This window comes from Leptodactylus fuscus, chromosome 6, assembly GCF_031893055.1.
Source record: "Leptodactylus fuscus isolate aLepFus1 chromosome 6, aLepFus1.hap2, whole genome shotgun sequence".
Taxonomy (NCBI): Eukaryota; Metazoa; Chordata; class Amphibia; order Anura; family Leptodactylidae; genus Leptodactylus; species Leptodactylus fuscus.
In genome coordinates, this window is record NC_134270.1 from 122,759,016 (window position 1) to 122,776,745 (window position 17,730).

The following is a 17,730-nucleotide window of genomic DNA, read 5'->3' on the forward strand; positions in this document are numbered from 1 at the left end:
TAACCATGAGAACGTCTGTTAGGGCCAGTAGAGAGTAGACGTGCCCAGACAGGACATGAATCTCGCTCAGTTTATGCACACCCCTGGGTGGAAGAGGCTTCGAAATATGCTGAATACTTCACTAAGTGATATAGTGGCAGCTCTATTCATCTGCATTTACTTCTAGAGGAAAACACATCTTGTTTGCTTAAGGTAGCATGGGGAAAAAAAATGGTGCCACATTGGTTTATGTGGTAGTTTTCCCCACTTAAAGGGAGTGTGGAGGTGTTTCTACAGTTTCCAGATATACCTCCGTTCAGCTTTGGCGCCCCATTTTCATGTAAATTATGCTTTTTATAGTAAAAATGCAAATGAGGGGAAAGTGCTTTGCTCAGGAATCTAGAGCGGAGACTGAAGCCCAGGTCAGCTAAGACATACCCAAAACACACTTCCCTTCTTTGACTAAAATGGGCACAAGCTGAAGTACCCAACAGTCCATCTTTTAATGTGGATTTTTTTTTTTTCTTTAAGAAAATAAAGGTCATCTGTTTTTCATGCGTGTGAACATTGGCAGACGACTGATGTGCCTAAAATTCCACTGGTCCACTATTTCAGCTACATGGAAATATTACCCAAAAGCCATTTGTAGATTTCTAAGATGTCACCAACATCTTTACAGCAGTAGTTTCCTGCCAAGCACTTGCCACTAATAGCTTCTGTCCTAGGGTCCTGTCAGTAGTCTGCAGCCTGGCTTTTACCTTAACTATGGCTGTTAGCTCTGTGAGCCAGGGATAAGTTCAGTGACCAGGGCCCCTGCAGTGTGATTGAGAAGTTGTGGGAAATATTGGGCTCTGGAAATACTGGTTGGCCTAACTCTGACCCTAGGCACCATCTCAAGCCCTATTCACATCTACATTTGGGTTTCCATTTGGGGAATCCACTTGGGGACCCCCAAATGAAAACCTATCCGCATAAAAAAAGCGGTTACCTAAGGAAACCCACGGATCCACACTAAACATGCAGAGAGAAAAGTGCTGCTTGTAGGAATTCTCTCCATATGTTTCATGCAGAAACCGAACGGAGTCCACACAGACCCCATTATAGTCTATAGGTTCCGCATGTTTCCTTAGGTAACCACTTTTTTTTTTATGCAGATAAGTTTCTGTCCAGGGGGGTCCCTGAATGGAAACCTGAACGTAGATGTGAATAGAGCCATAGTCACCCAGTCTACATTATATAAACATCTACTTAGTATATTGTACAGAAACATATCCAAGTTGATCTGCTGTACGATGAGCACACTGTACCATACCAAGGTGACCTGGAGGCCCGCCAGAATATTCATCTGCGGGAAAGACTGAACCTACATGCAAAAAATAGATCAACCTCTGACAGCAAATGAATGTCACATGCCCACAAGTATCTATTATCAGCCAGAATTCTGGGCTCATCTCACCTACAAGGCCTCTTAGTGTAAAGAGGGCCTTTCACCACCTCCACCAATTCCAACTCATTGCATCCTTCAATAGATGCTGCTCCACTGAGCTATCTCATGGGCAGTCCCTGCTTTTCTGCACCTGCCCAGAACTGCCCACCTGACAGTAGAGCATAAGTGTGCTGAAAATTATTGCTTGGAAACAGTGGGGGCTAGAGAAAAAAAAACTGCGCCAGAATCAGTGGATCAGCACTTATTGAAGTATGCAATGGATTTATTTTTCCCAGAGATTTACCAAGATCTTTAGGATAGGTCATCAATTGATGATCAGCAGGGGACCAACACACAGGACCTCGCAGATTAGCTTTTTGAAGCTGCTGTGAGACTCTAAGTTTCTTAAGTCATGTGACATTACATATAATCAGTCACATGGCCTGTTCACAGTTCAGTCCCATTCAAGTGAATGGGCTAGGATGAAATATCAAGCACAGCTGCTATACAAATATACACCTTGGTAAGTAATAAAGGGGCAACAACCTCTTTATCTTTATCGCCCACTGATTCTTGGTTGTTGAGCCCTCACTGATCTTAAACTGATGACCCATCTAAGGATAAGTCATTTGTTATTAAGCCTGTCCCAGACTAACCTCACATTCACATGACCAAGTTTCTGTGTGTGTTGGCTGGATTTACCAGTCTAAAAAATATGATGGGAAAGGGACTCCTAGCCACATAGATAACTATATAACAAGGAGTCCCTGCCTCTCAGTGACACACTTTCCTGTACTAATCACTATGGGCATTATGTTGCAGGGACTCCTGGCAGCATAGATAACTATACAGCTAGTTCCAGCATACTGTTCCAACACCCAGACTGAGTTTCACAGCCGAAACTCTGAAGTGTGAATGTGGGGTTACGTTCTTAAATGATTGTATTGACGTGGTATATAATATCCTCCATCCATGTACTGTATATTATTCTGATCCAATCTTATTTCCATAATTACGATAAACCTCAGGGAATAAGGTGGTGGGGTCCATGGGCACAATAATGTTTATACCACCTGCTGGCGATTTAGAGACCACACAAATTTTGAGAAACATTTCTACCCTAATTGTTTCTGTATGGATGTTTTTCGTCATCTGCATATTATAAAAATAAATGAAATACATTCCATATTTGACTAATTTTGGAAGCTTTATGCAGTTGGTCTTGTGCAGTCTGCTCACTATAATGAGAATGATGAACTTAGTCAATGTATTCCGACAGCAAGCATAGGGTTAACAATTGAATCCAGGCTGCCCCCAGGTATAGGGCAAAGGGTCTCAGAGCTGGAGAAGATAAAGAGCAGAGACCCTGGAATGTCTGGCCATAGATAGCGGCTGTACTTAGCAGTATAGGATGTGTGTGGGTAGCAGACAGCTGCAGGGAAGATTGATGGCTATCTCACCAGCTCTGCAGATAAAACCATATTACTAATACATTTTATCATTCTGAATAAATAAACAGCTCTATGGCATCATTTATCGGGCAGACAGATGTCAATGCCATACACACAAACAATACAGCACATTATAGAAATATTGTTACTGCAAGGTTGAGAAACAAAGCAGCGGCATCTGCCATCAGTCCAGAGAAGTAATGTGCAGAAGCCTCCATCACATCACCACCCATTCCCATTTGCAGGGTGTTCCTGTCTGGATCAATGAAGTGAGGGACACTCCTCATTCATCTCCTAGGATTGAGCATCTGAGAAGAACAGGACTCTCACTCAGGATATTGGTGAATGTAGGGGCGTGGGCAATGGTCAGCACCTCAGACAACACTTAGGGTGAATTCACACTGAGTAAACGCTAGCTTATTCTGAACGTAAAACACGTTCAGAATAAGCGGCGTCTAAAGCAGCTCCATTCATTTCTATGGGAGCGGGGATACGAGCGCTCCCCATAGAAATGAATGGGCTGCTTCTTTCACTCCGTGCAGTCCCATTGAAGTGAATGGGGAGTGCCGGCGTGTACGCTCCGGCATGAGCAGAGCTTGCCGTATACGCCGGCACTCCCCATTCACTTCAATGGGACTGCACGGAGTGAAAGAAGCAGCCCATTCATTTCTATGGGGAGCGCTCGTATCCCCGCTCCCATAGAAATGAATGGAGCTGCTTTAGACGCCGCTTATTCTGAACGTGTTTTACGTTCAGAATAAGCTAGCGTTTACTCAGTGTGAATTCACCCTTATGCCCTATCTTATAGATAAATGGCTACTGTCAGGCAACCCCTTCAAGGTGGCCATACATATTAGATCAATGTCAACTGAAATGATACATTTGGCGAAGGAGTGGAACCATTTATTTGCTGGTGGTGCAGTGACACTTTCTCCATAGACCTGTAATTGGGGTAGAATCAGCGCCGCACCTCTAATGAGGGGAGGGGGGCAGCAGCCCGGGCGATTTTTTTTTTTAAACTATTTTTTCTTTGAACCAGCGCAAGAGAGCTGCCGCTCTCCTTGCGCTGTTTCATACGTCATCTTGCCGCCTACGCTGATAAGTAGACATCTGACTGCTGAGAGAAGAGGATCGCGGAGGCAGCGGGAGCAGTAGAGAGATCAGTAAGTATAATAACTTTTTTTTGTTTTACCTGCTGGAGATACTCCAGCAGGTAGCGGCCTATTTACCAACCTCCCCGGACCTGCTCACTGCCACCCCCGCTTCCCCTTGTACTATAGGCCACGGAGGCTGGCAGTGAATAGGCCCGGGGCAGGCTGCGACCCCACTGCTGAAGGGTCCACTGTAGCCCCTGCAATCTCTATTATGCCCCACAGTCTATTGTGCTACTGTGGGGCATAATATAGTTGCAGGAGCCGCTGTGGAATATAAATATATGTAGGGGTTGGGTGCGTGGAGAAGAGAGGAGTCAAAGATGTCTATGTTTCAAGCTTTACAGAGTCAAGTCACAGCTGAAAGAAGTGGTCATTGTAGTCTAAAGGGAAGAGACGGGAAATGTGGGGAGACGTCTCCTCTGAGTATTACTGCTTTGTATTTATTATAATGTCCCCCCCCCTGCTGTCTGAGGCGTACAATCAAAAGATGAACAACCCCCCACTCCCTCCCCCCCGATGCAATCCGGGGTAGGGGTGCGTGTGTGTGGGGCATCTTTCGATCGTCCGCCTCAGGCAGCAGAGAGGTTAGGTTCACCACTGGATAGAATGGTCAGATATACTGTACTTCAACATGCTTGTTCTTACAGGAGATAGAGGTGTCTGGGGGTAGATTACACCCCTCTCCCTTTTGGTCATAGATCTTTCCACTTCCTTTCTTTACATCCCTCTGAACCATTTATCCATATTGACTTAGATACTTGTTGGGTGCTGAGGTCATGTAGTTTTAGTTATATTCTCAGATCCTATTGGTCCCATTTCTTCCCTATTGCTATGCCCATAATTTGGGGGGGAATTTTACATTCTTTCTACACCAGAAAAATGTCATAAATGGGAATAGTTGGTAAACTGGTGTGAGTTAAATTGTAAGGCACCAGCGAGTATGTTGGAAAATATAGATAATTATTAATTATGGATGACAGTTTATAGATCAGCCTTTATGTTCAGAGGATGCACCCGATGAGAGAGTGTTCTATAGGGAAATCTGGGTATGTAATTCACATCTCTCAGTCTCATTACATGAGGTCAGATTGGTCGCATATATGATTGTAAAATTACTCAATTTCTGGAATAATTTGTTTATCTATGGAAATAAGTTCCCCTCCACCCTAATAAAGGGTTAAAGCTGCTCAAGTTCTAGGACTGGGATACATTTGCAAAGCCATCAATTTCTTGTCAATTCCCTGTAGCCCAAGCAGAGAAACGCATGTAAAGTGAGTAATTCTGTCCCTTGACTTCCTGAATGAGTGGCTGAAAATCCATTAGGAACACAGGAGATACAATGACCTTGAGGCTCATTCCAGCAGATAATACTGAGCTAATCAGATGAAATCAATAAACTGACACTGCCCCCCCATTCTTCATGGGGAGGGGGACAGATTCTACTGTCTTGTGCACAAGTGGTCTGTGCTGCAGGGTCCCCTACAGTTACTAGAGGTAACAAGGTTCACTACAGGGTTAGAGACAAAGAGGCAGGTTTATCAAGGCTAGCCCCTTACCCCATACCGTCTTACAGAGTTTCTGGATGTCATAGAAGGGGCATTTCAACCTAATGGATCTTTCCTCTATGAATGATTATGTAGAGTTGTTACAGAGGGTCTCACTCTGATGGATCTGGTGTCCGCTAACACTAGCCAAAAACCAGTCTCCCCATTACCCAATCACACTCCGATTGAAATGTCAAGCAGAAGTATGGGAGGGGGAGGGAGGGGGAGGAAGAGGGAGAGGGAGGAAGGGGTGGGGTGGGGGTAAGGTCATTTATTTCCCCATCAAAAGCCTATTACTTCTATAACCCCAAGGAGTAGTTCAATGCTAGTATTCAGGCTTTGGTCAATAGCCCAACTTCCCATGTAACAGGAGAATACATTGAGCTTCTTATCAAAGTTCACAAATTCTGGATTAAGGGTGCATTCACACTACGGATACGGTGACTGATTCTGAACATTAAAATACGTTCAGAATCAGCGCGTATAAAGCAGATCCCATTCATTTCAATGGGAGCCGACATACGAGCGCTCCCCATTGAAATGAATGGGCTGCTTTTTTCTCTACGAGCGCTCCCATTGAAGTGAATGGGAAGCGCTCGCGTGTACGGCTCGCTCGGCTCATTCCGAGCCGTACACGCGAGCGCTTCCCATTCACTTCAATGGGAGCGCTCGTAGAGAAAAAAGCAGCCCATTCATTTCAATGGGGAGCACTCGTATGCCGGCTCCCATTGAAATTAATGGGATCTGCTTTATACATGCTGATTCTGAACGTCTTTTAACGTTCAGAATCAGTCACCGTATCCGTAGTGTGAATGCACCCTAAAGGAGTTTTTCCATGGAAGCAAGGTCTCCCCTATCCATAGTGTAGACCATGGATCCTCAAACTGTGGCCCACTGAGGACATTTATCTGGCCTGCCGCATGTGGCCAGCAAACTGTCACCTAGATCACTCACTAACGGAGAATCTGATTCCCTGATAATGAGCAGATTGCTGCTTTCAGTTGTATGTGCAATTGCACATACAACCGAAAGCTATCAGTGTAGGCCGCATAACCACGGCCTACACTGACTGCAGTGAGTAACCTCTGCCACGACGCAGGGGCGATGACATCATCGCGCCTGCAGTCTGAAGGAGGAGGACGTGCGGCGGCTCTTCATGGGTAAGCATAATAGAGTGTGTGATTGTGTGTGTGTTGTACTGAGGAGCATATAATACAGTGGGGGGGCTACTGAGGAGCATATAATACAATGGGTGCAGATAATACTGTGTGTGGGGAAGCATACTGAGGAGCAGATAATACTGCGTGTGTGAGGGGGGCATACTCTGGAGCAGATAATACTGTGTGTGGGGGGAGGCGTACTGTGGAGCATATTATACCGTGGGGGGGTACTGTGGAGCATATTATACTGTGTGTGGGGGGGGGCGTACTGTCAAGCATATTATACTGTGTGTGGGGGGGGCGTACTGTCGAGCATATTATACTGTGGGGGGGGCGTACTGTCGAGCATTTTATACTGTGTGTGTGTGTGTGGGGGGGTCCTGCTGTGGAGCATATAATCTTAATTTTTTTTTTAAACTATATTTTGGCCCTCCAGTGATTTGAGGGACAGTGAACTGGCCCCCTGTTTGAAAAGTTTGAGGACCCCTGGTGTAGAAGATAACTTGTAGATCAGTGTGTGTGAATGGGCCCATGGTCGGGCAGCATACTTACCACTTTTGTGTTAATAAGAATAGTCCAACAATGGAAAACCATCTGAGCCACTTGGTGAGTAAAAGGAGATACAACATGGTAACCAGTGATGACAATCACTTCTTCCTGAGAAAATTGAGAGGTGATCTGATGGACTTCTACAGGCTAGTCAATGAGTATTCTCAGCTTTTCCCTTGCTGACAAATTTTGTTTGTTCCACTTGACTCTACCTTCTTCAGACCCATGATGATACTACCTGGAAAGCTTCTGAAAACAATCCAATAGGTATAAATTGATCAGTCTCCAAGTACCTAAAACACACAATAGGCTCCTAAAAGCCTGTGTGATATAGGAGATTAATTTTCTCCCTTGAATTATCTTGGTGAGGGGGTTGTAGGATCACACATAGTCATGCCATCGCTAAATATGACAGTCTTTCGAGTGTAGACACTTCATGGTTTTATTACACATGTCTAGGGAATGCAGTTGGGCCGCGTTTGTTTTTGTAATAAGAGAAGGTGGATCCCTATACACAGCCATGTGCAAAAACTGAGCACCATTTATACCTGGAGAAAAAACAAACAAGACATACTGTACATTGTCTATGTGAAGAATAATCTACTTACTATGGTAAGTCAGTGTTTGATAGTATATTTACACAGCAGTACAAGTAGAAGATATTCTATAGTAAGAACTGAATGTAGCAACTTCAATTGTCTAAAACTTCATTGACATACAATGCTATCAGATCAGCAAGATTTCAAGATGTCTGCACAGCATGTCCTCTCCAGCCACAGACAAATCGCCAAGCCTACTGATTTTGATGGGCCCAGTGGATACTAACGTATATAATATGGTTTGCATCTCAACCCTCCCCTACATTTGATGTAGATGCAACGGCAAGGCTGAATTTTTAGGCCTGATCCTTTTCTTCTCAGGGGAGATAAGCCACCAAAGGTATCCGGCAGCAGTTTTCTCCACTTATGCCACTGAACATTCACACATGCTCAGCTGAGCCAAGCAGGTATAGAGAAGTTTGTAAGAATGCCGGTCGACTGACCAAGATTTTGACCAGCAGCTACTGAAGGTGTAAGAGCACCATGACCAAGGAACAAAGACATTTAGGACATGTCAACACTGGTACACCACCTGGACAAGAAGGAATCCCGAAATTGAAATCAAAACAGAGCCCCCCCCCCCATTACGGTTCTGCAATTTGCCACAAAAGGGCCTAGCATTTGTTTTCACCTCTACAATTTTTTCATGCTCTTGGACCAATTCCTTGCTGGTACTTACAGCTCCTTTCTAGAGAGGAGTCCCATACAGCTTCTTGTCACCCAGTAGCAATGGAAATTGGACCATTAGGATTAAGTGCCTTCTTACTGAAGGACCTTAAAGCAGGAACATGGCCTGACGATTTAGTCTGCTAGGCCATACTGGTCTGTCAGAACCTCTAGCAAGGACCCCCACTGTTACCCAAGAATGGGAGTAAGATTATCTCTCACTAGCTCATCATTTAATAGGCATTATTCCAGCACATACAGAGTTTTTCCACCTTTCCTGAAAAATTGGTACGGTTGAGCTTTCAGCCACTTCACTGGCAACAGGCAGCAGAGATACCCTCTTTTTCAGGACCACCAAAAACCCCACAGATCATACCTCAATCTCTAAAACATACATGACTGAACATGCCATTGTACAGTAAATGATTTGTATGCCTGAGCTTTTCAGTATTCCTCTAGAACATGGCTCTCTAGACAATGACTTCAGCTTAGTTACATTGTGTATAGTTAGTTTACAGTAGCCTGAACTAAACCTCCTGCATCTCAATACATTTGTACTTAAAGGGATTCTACCACTAAAACACTTTTTTTTCTAGTTACCACGTCGGAATAGCCTTTAAAAAGGCTATTCATCTCTTACCTGTGGAAGTGCTCTCCGCCACGCCGTTCGTTCAAAATACCGGTTTGTACCGGTATGCTAATGAGTTCTCTCGCAGCGATGGGGGCGTCCCCATCGCAGGAGCAGCGATGGGGGCGTCCCCATTGCAGCTCGAAAACTCACCGCAGCGCCGCCTCTCCGGTCTTCGGTGTCCTCCCCTTGCCTCTTCAGCGTCTGTCGGACGCCTGCGCAGTATGCTCTCTGTTCGGCGAAGATTGCCGAACGTACTGCCCATGCGCGAAAGTGCGGTGCCCGCAGTATGTTCGGCAATCTTCGTCGAACAGAGCGTACTGCGCAGGCGTCCGACAGTACGCTGAAGAAGCAAGGGGAGGACACCGAAGACCGGAGAGGCGGCGCTGCGGTGAGTTTTCGAGCTGCAATGGGGACGCCCCCATCGCTGCTCCTGCGATGGGGACGCCCCCATCGCTGCGAGAGAACTCATTAGCATACCGGTACAAACCGGTATTTTGAACGAACGGCGCGGCGGAGAGCACTTCCACAGGTAAGAGACGAATAGCCTTTTTAAAGGCTATTCCGACGTGGTAACTAGAAAAAAAAAGTGTTTTAGTGGTAGAATCCCTTTAAAGGGGTTGTTCCATCACAAGGATCCTATCTATACTGCTTGTTAATGTGGATGTAAGACTTTTCCTAAATACATTGCTTCAGCAAAACTGCTTTGTTTGTCCACTATCTTACTTTATTCAATTCATTGTTGACACAGCCCTGACTTAGCTGCTCAAAAGTCAAGTGATGTATCTGCTGCTCTCAGGGGGGAGGGAGGAGGGGCTAAGTGCACGGGAGCGAGACTGTGTATCTAGCTATTCCTGTGTCTACACCACGTGACCTAGCTCCCTGCACTCAGATACAGATAGAGGAGCTGCTTTCATTTCTGAACTCGTCTTCTGTTCTCCCAGTTATCAGGCTAGCTAATTCAGTTGTGTTCATTATGGCAGAGACAGGCAGTCTCTGTATGTAACACAGAATGGAGCTGTTCCTGCCTGTACTTCATAGTCCAATATTGTGCATATAGTGTTTAAGGACCTTTGATGACATCACAGGCCCTTTAGCCGCCCCATAGGATCACGCTATGAGGTGGGCGGAGCTACATGCTAATTTGGGGGCGGAGGTAAACGGCAGGTTGCCTGTGAAACCCCACCCACCAAATGACGCAAGAAACCAGGAAGAAAAAAAGATTTTACAGCACTGAAGACTGGTAAGTATGCGACGTGGGAATACCCCTTTAAGTTTTGCTTATTCAAGGTTGTGTACTTCACAGGGAAGTATAAGTCCCATTTTCTACTCATCATCGTGAACTCATTGCAATGTGTTGCTGAGACGGTGGTAAGAGCCACTGCCTTGGAACCATTTTACATCCCTTTAACGCGGTATACGGCTTACATGATGCATTGTCTCTTAATGAAGAGATCCCCTAACATTACACTGTCAGAAGCCATTGGAATAGGGGGAGGGGGTTACGTTTTAGGTTTGATACCAGGTTGACAATCAGCACTGTATCAACAAGTCGAAGGAGGATCTTCGACTACTGATGCATATGCAATGAGATACATAAGCTAGTCTGACATTATGGTGGCCAAGGGGGATAATACATAAGAGGAACAAGCCAATATTACTCTGTATATAGGACACAAAATATTAGTGTCTAGACTGAAGAGCGGCTTAAATCTGTGGCTTCTCTCTCTCTCTCTCTATATATATATATATATATATATATATATATATATATATATATATATATATACACACACAGGCCCCATAGTAGCTGTAGGGCCTGCCTCTGGTAAATATTTGGTTAGATTTCTAATCCGTCATATCAGATTTTTCTGCAGATGCTATGTACAGCAAATATTTTCCTCCCAGTAAGGCAACCACCATCTGTATTATATGATAGTGTTTTCATTGGCAGCTCAAAAATATGTTAATATAACAAGTTGTATGAGGCAATTGTGCAATACTTAGGTAATGACAGTATCAAGATGGCAAGCCCGGCCTAGAAAAACAGCACAACGCAAAAGAAACTCGAAGTAGTTCCTTTATAGAGAATACAAAAATGTATTATGCTACATGTAAGAGCTCACTGTTATTGTATATGGTGCCACACTGGACAGGTGACTGATAACCCATACGACAACACAAGAGTTGATAAACTATGTTCATTGGTTATTGTAGTATAGACATTGTACTCAAATAGTATAGAAGTTACAATTTAAAAAACTTTTTTTTTTTTTTTTTTTAAACTGTTTACCTTAGGAACACCAAAAATAATGGCAGCCCACCCGTAGTATACAGTTAGATCCAGAAATATTTGGACAGTGACAAAAGTTGTTGTACACGATGGTCAAAAAGGTCAAGTGCCAAACTGCTGTTTTTTCACAGTTTTGCCTCTGATAAAAGTTTGAGTAAAAAGCGATCAAAGCAAAAGCAATTCCCCAAAATGGAGTAACTAAAAAGTACACCCGACCGCGCCCAAAGAAAAAAAAAAAGGAAGGTTCGGAAGAAGGAGTCAGACAAAAATCGAAATATGCTGTTGTCAGGAAGTGGTTAACGACCACGCCATAGCAGTTCATTCTGTTCCCATTTGGATGTTAATTCTGTAGTGTTAGATGTTTAGTTTGTTATTAGACTGTTCGTATTATAGGAATCCACAGCTTAGTAGACAAGCTGCCGCCATCTTGCTTGTGCATGTTATGTGGTGGTCGCACTTGCACGGCTGTCCACCCTTTGGGTTTCCGTCCTAACCCCTGGAAAAACTACATAGGAGACGACTTGCCGGTGGTCAGTTTAAAAACCCATATCTGAAGGATCCTAGTTCTTTTTACCTAAAGAGAAAAGGCAAATAAATGCTGTTGAAAAACAAAAGCGTCAAGTGTTGTGCTTTTCCTGTTATTCCTTGACTGTGAACCCACAACATGCTGTCAAATGAGCTCTCATGGAAGTAACAAAGACCATTAGCTAGGAAAAAAAGAAATAAAAAAATCCAGATAGCAGAAGCGTTAGGAGTGGTCCTCTATTTGCACAGTTATACATTTTCTAATATTAGTGGCTCATCATTAGAAGTCCTTAATATTAGATCTATGAGAGTGCAACACCTGGGACCCCTGAAAATCATCTGCTCCTGGACTGCCCAGATCATAGTAATGTTCAATGCAGAGATGCATTTGCAATTTACAAGGTACTGCAGTGCTGCCCCACTAAGGCCCTGAAGATTGGCCAACATCATCAGAAAGTGGACAACCCCTTTAAAGTAAGTTGCAAAATTCTGCTAAGTGGGGAGATGAATTTGAGTTATTTATCTTGGAAATAACTTTAAAGTATACCTCCAGTTATGAACAACTTTTCATAAATGAATAGTACAGATTAATATAGGAAACTTTGCAATCCATTTTAAAGAAATAGGTTCTTCACATTAGTCCATTAAGAGGGGAATGGGGATGCAATACCAAGGATTTGCAGAGGGTTTATTCTAACACTGCTAGTTTGTAGATGAGAAGCTACTAGTACATAGAATAAGACAATCCTACTCCACCCCTCCCTGCTCCTTAAAGTTGTATGTGTGAGGCCCAGTTCACTTCTGCGTTTCGTATTCCGTTTGGGGAATCTGCTTGGGGATTCCCCTGAACAAAACACTGAACGCATTAAAGAGTGGTTAGCCAAGAAGCCACATAGACCCCATAGACTATAATGGGATCCGTGTGGTTTCCACACAAATCGTGCAGAGAGAAAAGTACTGCAAGCAACACTTATCTCTGCATGATTCAGGCAGACACCAAGAGGAATCCACACAGGGAGGGGTTGAGTAGGGGTCAGTGTGGTTTCTTAGCCAGCTGCTTTTTAATGCATTCGGTATTCCGTTCGGGGGTTCCCAAGCAGACTCCCCAAACTGAATACCAAACGCAGATGTGAACCAGGCCTCAGGCTAAATATGGAGACTAGAGATGAGCGAACAGTGTTCTATCGAACTCATGTTCGATCGGATATTAGGCTGTTCGGCATGTTCGAATCGAATCGAACACCGCGTGGTAAAGTGCGCCATTACTCGATTCCCCTCCCACCTTCCCTGGCGCCTTTTTTGCTCCAATAACAGCGCAGGGTAGGTGGGACAGGAACTACGACACCGGTGACGTTGAAAAAAGTAGGCAAAACCCATTGGCTGCCGAAAACATGTGACCTCTAATTTAAAAGAACAGCGCCGCCCAGCTTCGCGTCATTCTGAGCTTGCAATTCACCGAGGACGGAGGTTTCCGTCCAGTTAGCTAGGGGTTAGATTCTGGGTAGGCAGGGACAGGCTAGGATAGGAAGGAGAAGACAACCAACAGCTCTTATAAGAGCTAAATTCCAGGGAGAAGCTTGTCAGTGTAACGTGGCACTGACGGGCTCAATCGCCGCAACCCAGCTTTCCCAGGATCCTGAATGGAATACACTGTCAGTGTATTCCCGTATACCCGATATATACCCCCGATACCCGTTCCAACGGTGTGCCCCCCCACCTTCACCCCAGAAATACCCTGCAAGTCCCCTAGCAATAGAATTGGGGCTATATACACCCACTATTTTTGCTACTGCCATATAGTGCCATTGTCTCACTGGGAATTCAAAGAATATATTGGGCTTACATATAACTTCAATTCCAGGGAGAAGCTTGTCAGTGTAACGTGGCACTGACGGGCTCAATCGCCGCAACCCAGCTTTCCCAGGATCCTGAATGGAACACACTGACAGTGTATTCCCGTATACCCCATATATACACCCCAAATCCCCGTTCCAACGGTGTGCCCCCCCACCTTCACCTCAGAAATACCCTGCAAGTCCCCTAGCAATAGAATTGGGGCTATATACACCCACAATTTTTGCTACTGGTATACAGTGCCATTGTCTCACTGGGAATTCAAAGAATATATGGGGGTTATGTGCACCCACAATTTTTAATACTGCTATACAGTGCCATTGTCTGACTGGGAATTCAAAGAATATATGGGGGTTATGTGCACCCACAATTTTTAATACTGGTATATAGTGCCATTGTCTGACTGGGAATTCAAAGAATATATGGGGGTTACGTGCACCCACAATTTTTAATACTGGTATACAGTGCCATTGTCTGACTGGGAATTCAAAGAATATATGGGGGTTATGTGCACCCACAATTTTTAATACTGGTATACAGTGCCATTGTCTGACTGGGAATTCAAAGAATATATTGGGGTGACGTGCACCCACAATTTTTGCTACTGCTATACAGTTCCATTGTCTCACTGGGAATTCAAAGAATATATGGGGGTTATGTGCACCCACAATTTTTAATACTGGTATACAGTGCCATTGTCTGACTGGGAATTCAAAGAATATATGGGGGTTATGTGCACCCACAATTTTTAATACTGGTATATAGTGCCATTGTCTGACTGGGAATTCAAAGAATATATGGGGGTTATGTGCACCCACAATTTTTAATACTGCTATACAGTTCCTTTGTCTCACTGGGAATTCAAAGAATATATGGGGGTTATGTGCACCCACAATTTTTACTACTGGTATACAGTGCCATTGTCTGACTGGGAATTCAAAGAATATATTGGGGTGACGTGCACCCACAATTTTTGCTACTGCTATACAGTTCCATTGTCTGACTGGGAATTCAAAGAATATATGGGGGTTACGTGCACCCACAATTTTTAATACTGGTATACAGTGCCATTGTCTGACTGGGAATTCAAAGAATATATGGGGGTTACGTGCACCCACAATTTTTAATACTGCTATACAGTTCCTTTGTCTCACTGGGAATTCAAAGAATATATGGGGGTTATGTGCACCCACAATTTTTAATACTGGTATACAGTGCCATTGTCTGACTGGGAATTCAAAGAATATATGGGGGTTACGTGCACCCACAATTTTTAATACTGCTATACAGTTCCTTTGTCTCACTGGGAATTCAAAGAATATATGGGGGTTATGTGCACCCACAATTTTTAATACTGGTATACAGTGCCATTGTCTGACTGGGAATTCAAAGAATATATGGGGGTTATGTGCACCCACAATTTTTAATACTGGTATACAGTGCCATTGTCTGACTGGGAATTCAAAGAATATATGGGGGTTATGTGCACCCACAATTTTTACTACTGGTATACAGTGCCATTGTCTAACTGGGAATTCAAAGAATATATTGGGGTGACGTGCACCCACAATTTTTGCTACTGCTATACAGTTCCATTGTCTCACTGGGAATTCAAAGAATATATGGGGGTTATGTGCACCCACAATTTTTAATACTGGTATACAGTGCCATTGTCTGACTGGGAATTCAAAGAATATATGGGGGTTATGTGCACCCACAATTTTTAATACTGGTATATAGTGCCATTGTCTGACTGGGAATTCAAAGAATATATGGGGGTTACATGCACCCACAATTTTTAATACTGCTATACAGTGCCATTGTCTGACTGGGAATTCAAAGAATATATGGGGGTTACGTGCACCCACAATTTTTAATACTGGTATACAGTGCCATTGTCTGACTGGGAATTCAAAGAATATATGGGGGTTATGTGCACCCACAATTTTTAATACTGGTATACAGTGCCATTGTTTGACTGGGAATTCAAAGAATATATGGGGGTTACGTGCACCCACAATTTTTAATACTGCTATACAGTTCCTTTGTCTCACTGGGAATTCAAAGAATATATGGGGGTTATGTGCACCCACAATTTTTAATACTGGTATACAGTGCCATTGTCTGACTGGGAATTCAAAGAATATATGGGGGTTACGTGCACCCACAATTTTTAATACTGCTATACAGTTCCTTTGTCTCACTGGGAATTCAAAGAATATATGGGGGTTATGTGCACCCACAATTTTTACTACTGGTATACAGTGCCATTGTCTGACTGGGAATTCAAAGAATATATTGGGGTGACGTGCACCCACAATTTTTGCTACTGCTATACAGTTCCATTGTCTGACTGGGAATTCAAAGAATATATGGGGGTTACGTGCACCCACAATTTTTAATACTGGTATACAGTGCCATTGTCTGACTGGGAATTCAAAGAATATATGGGGGTTACGTGCACCCACAATTTTTAATACTGCTATACAGTTCCTTTGTCTCACTGGGAATTCAAAGAATATATGGGGGTTATGTGCACCCACAATTTTTAATACTGGTATACAGTGCCATTGTCTGACTGGGAATTCAAAGAATATATGGGGGTTACGTGCACCCACAATTTTTAATACTGCTATACAGTTCCTTTGTCTCACTGGGAATTCAAAGAATATATGGGGGTTATGTGCACCCACAATTTTTAATACTGGTATACAGTGCCATTGTCTGACTGGGAATTCAAAGAATATATGGGGGTTACGTGCACCCACAATTTTTAATACTGCTATACAGTTCCTTTGTCTCACTGGGAATTCAAAGAATATATGGGGGTTATGTGCACCCACAATTTTTACTACTGGTATACAGTGCCATTGTCTGACTGGGAATTCAAAGAATATATTGGGGTGACGTGCACCCACAATTTTTGCTACTGCTATACAGTTCCATTGTCTGACTGGGAATACAAAGAATATATGGGGGTTACGTGCACCCACAATTTTTAATACTGGTATACAGTGCCATTGTCTGACTGGGAATTCAAAGAATATATGGGGGTTATGTGCACCCACAATTTTTAATACTGGTATACAGTGCCATTGTTTGACTGGGAATTCAAAGAATATATGGGGGTTACGTGCACCCACAATTTTTAATACTGCTATACAGTTCCTTTGTCTCACTGGGAATTCAAAGAATATATGGGGGTTATGTGCACCCACAATTTTTAATACTGGTATACAGTGCCATTGTCTGACTGGGAATTCAAAGAATATATGGGGGTTACGTGCACCCACAATTTTTAATACTGCTATACAGTTCCTTTGTCTCACTGGGAATTCAAAGAATATATGGGGGTTATGTGCACCCACAATTTTTACTACTGGTATACAGTGCCATTGTCTGACTGGGAATTCAAAGAATATATTGGGGTGACGTGCACCCACAATTTTTGCTACTGCTATACAGTTCCATTGTCTGACTGGGAATTCAAAGAATATATGGGGGTTACGTGCACCCACAATTTTTAATACTGGTATACAGTGCCATTGTCTGACTGGGAATTCAAAGAATATATGGGGGTTACGTGCACCCACAATTTTTAATACTGCTATACAGTTTCTTTGTCTCACTGGGAATTCAAAGAATATATGGGGGTTATGTGCACCCACAATTTTTAATACTGGTATACAGTGCCATTGTCTGACTGGGAATTCAAAGAATATATGGGGGTTACGTGCACCCACAATTTTTAATACTGCTATACAGTTCCTTTGTCTCACTGGGAATTCAAAGAATATATGGGGGTTATGTGCACCCACAATTTTTAATACTGGTATACAGTGCCATTGTCTGACTGGGAATTCAAAGAATATATGGGGGTTATGTGCACCCACAATTTTTAA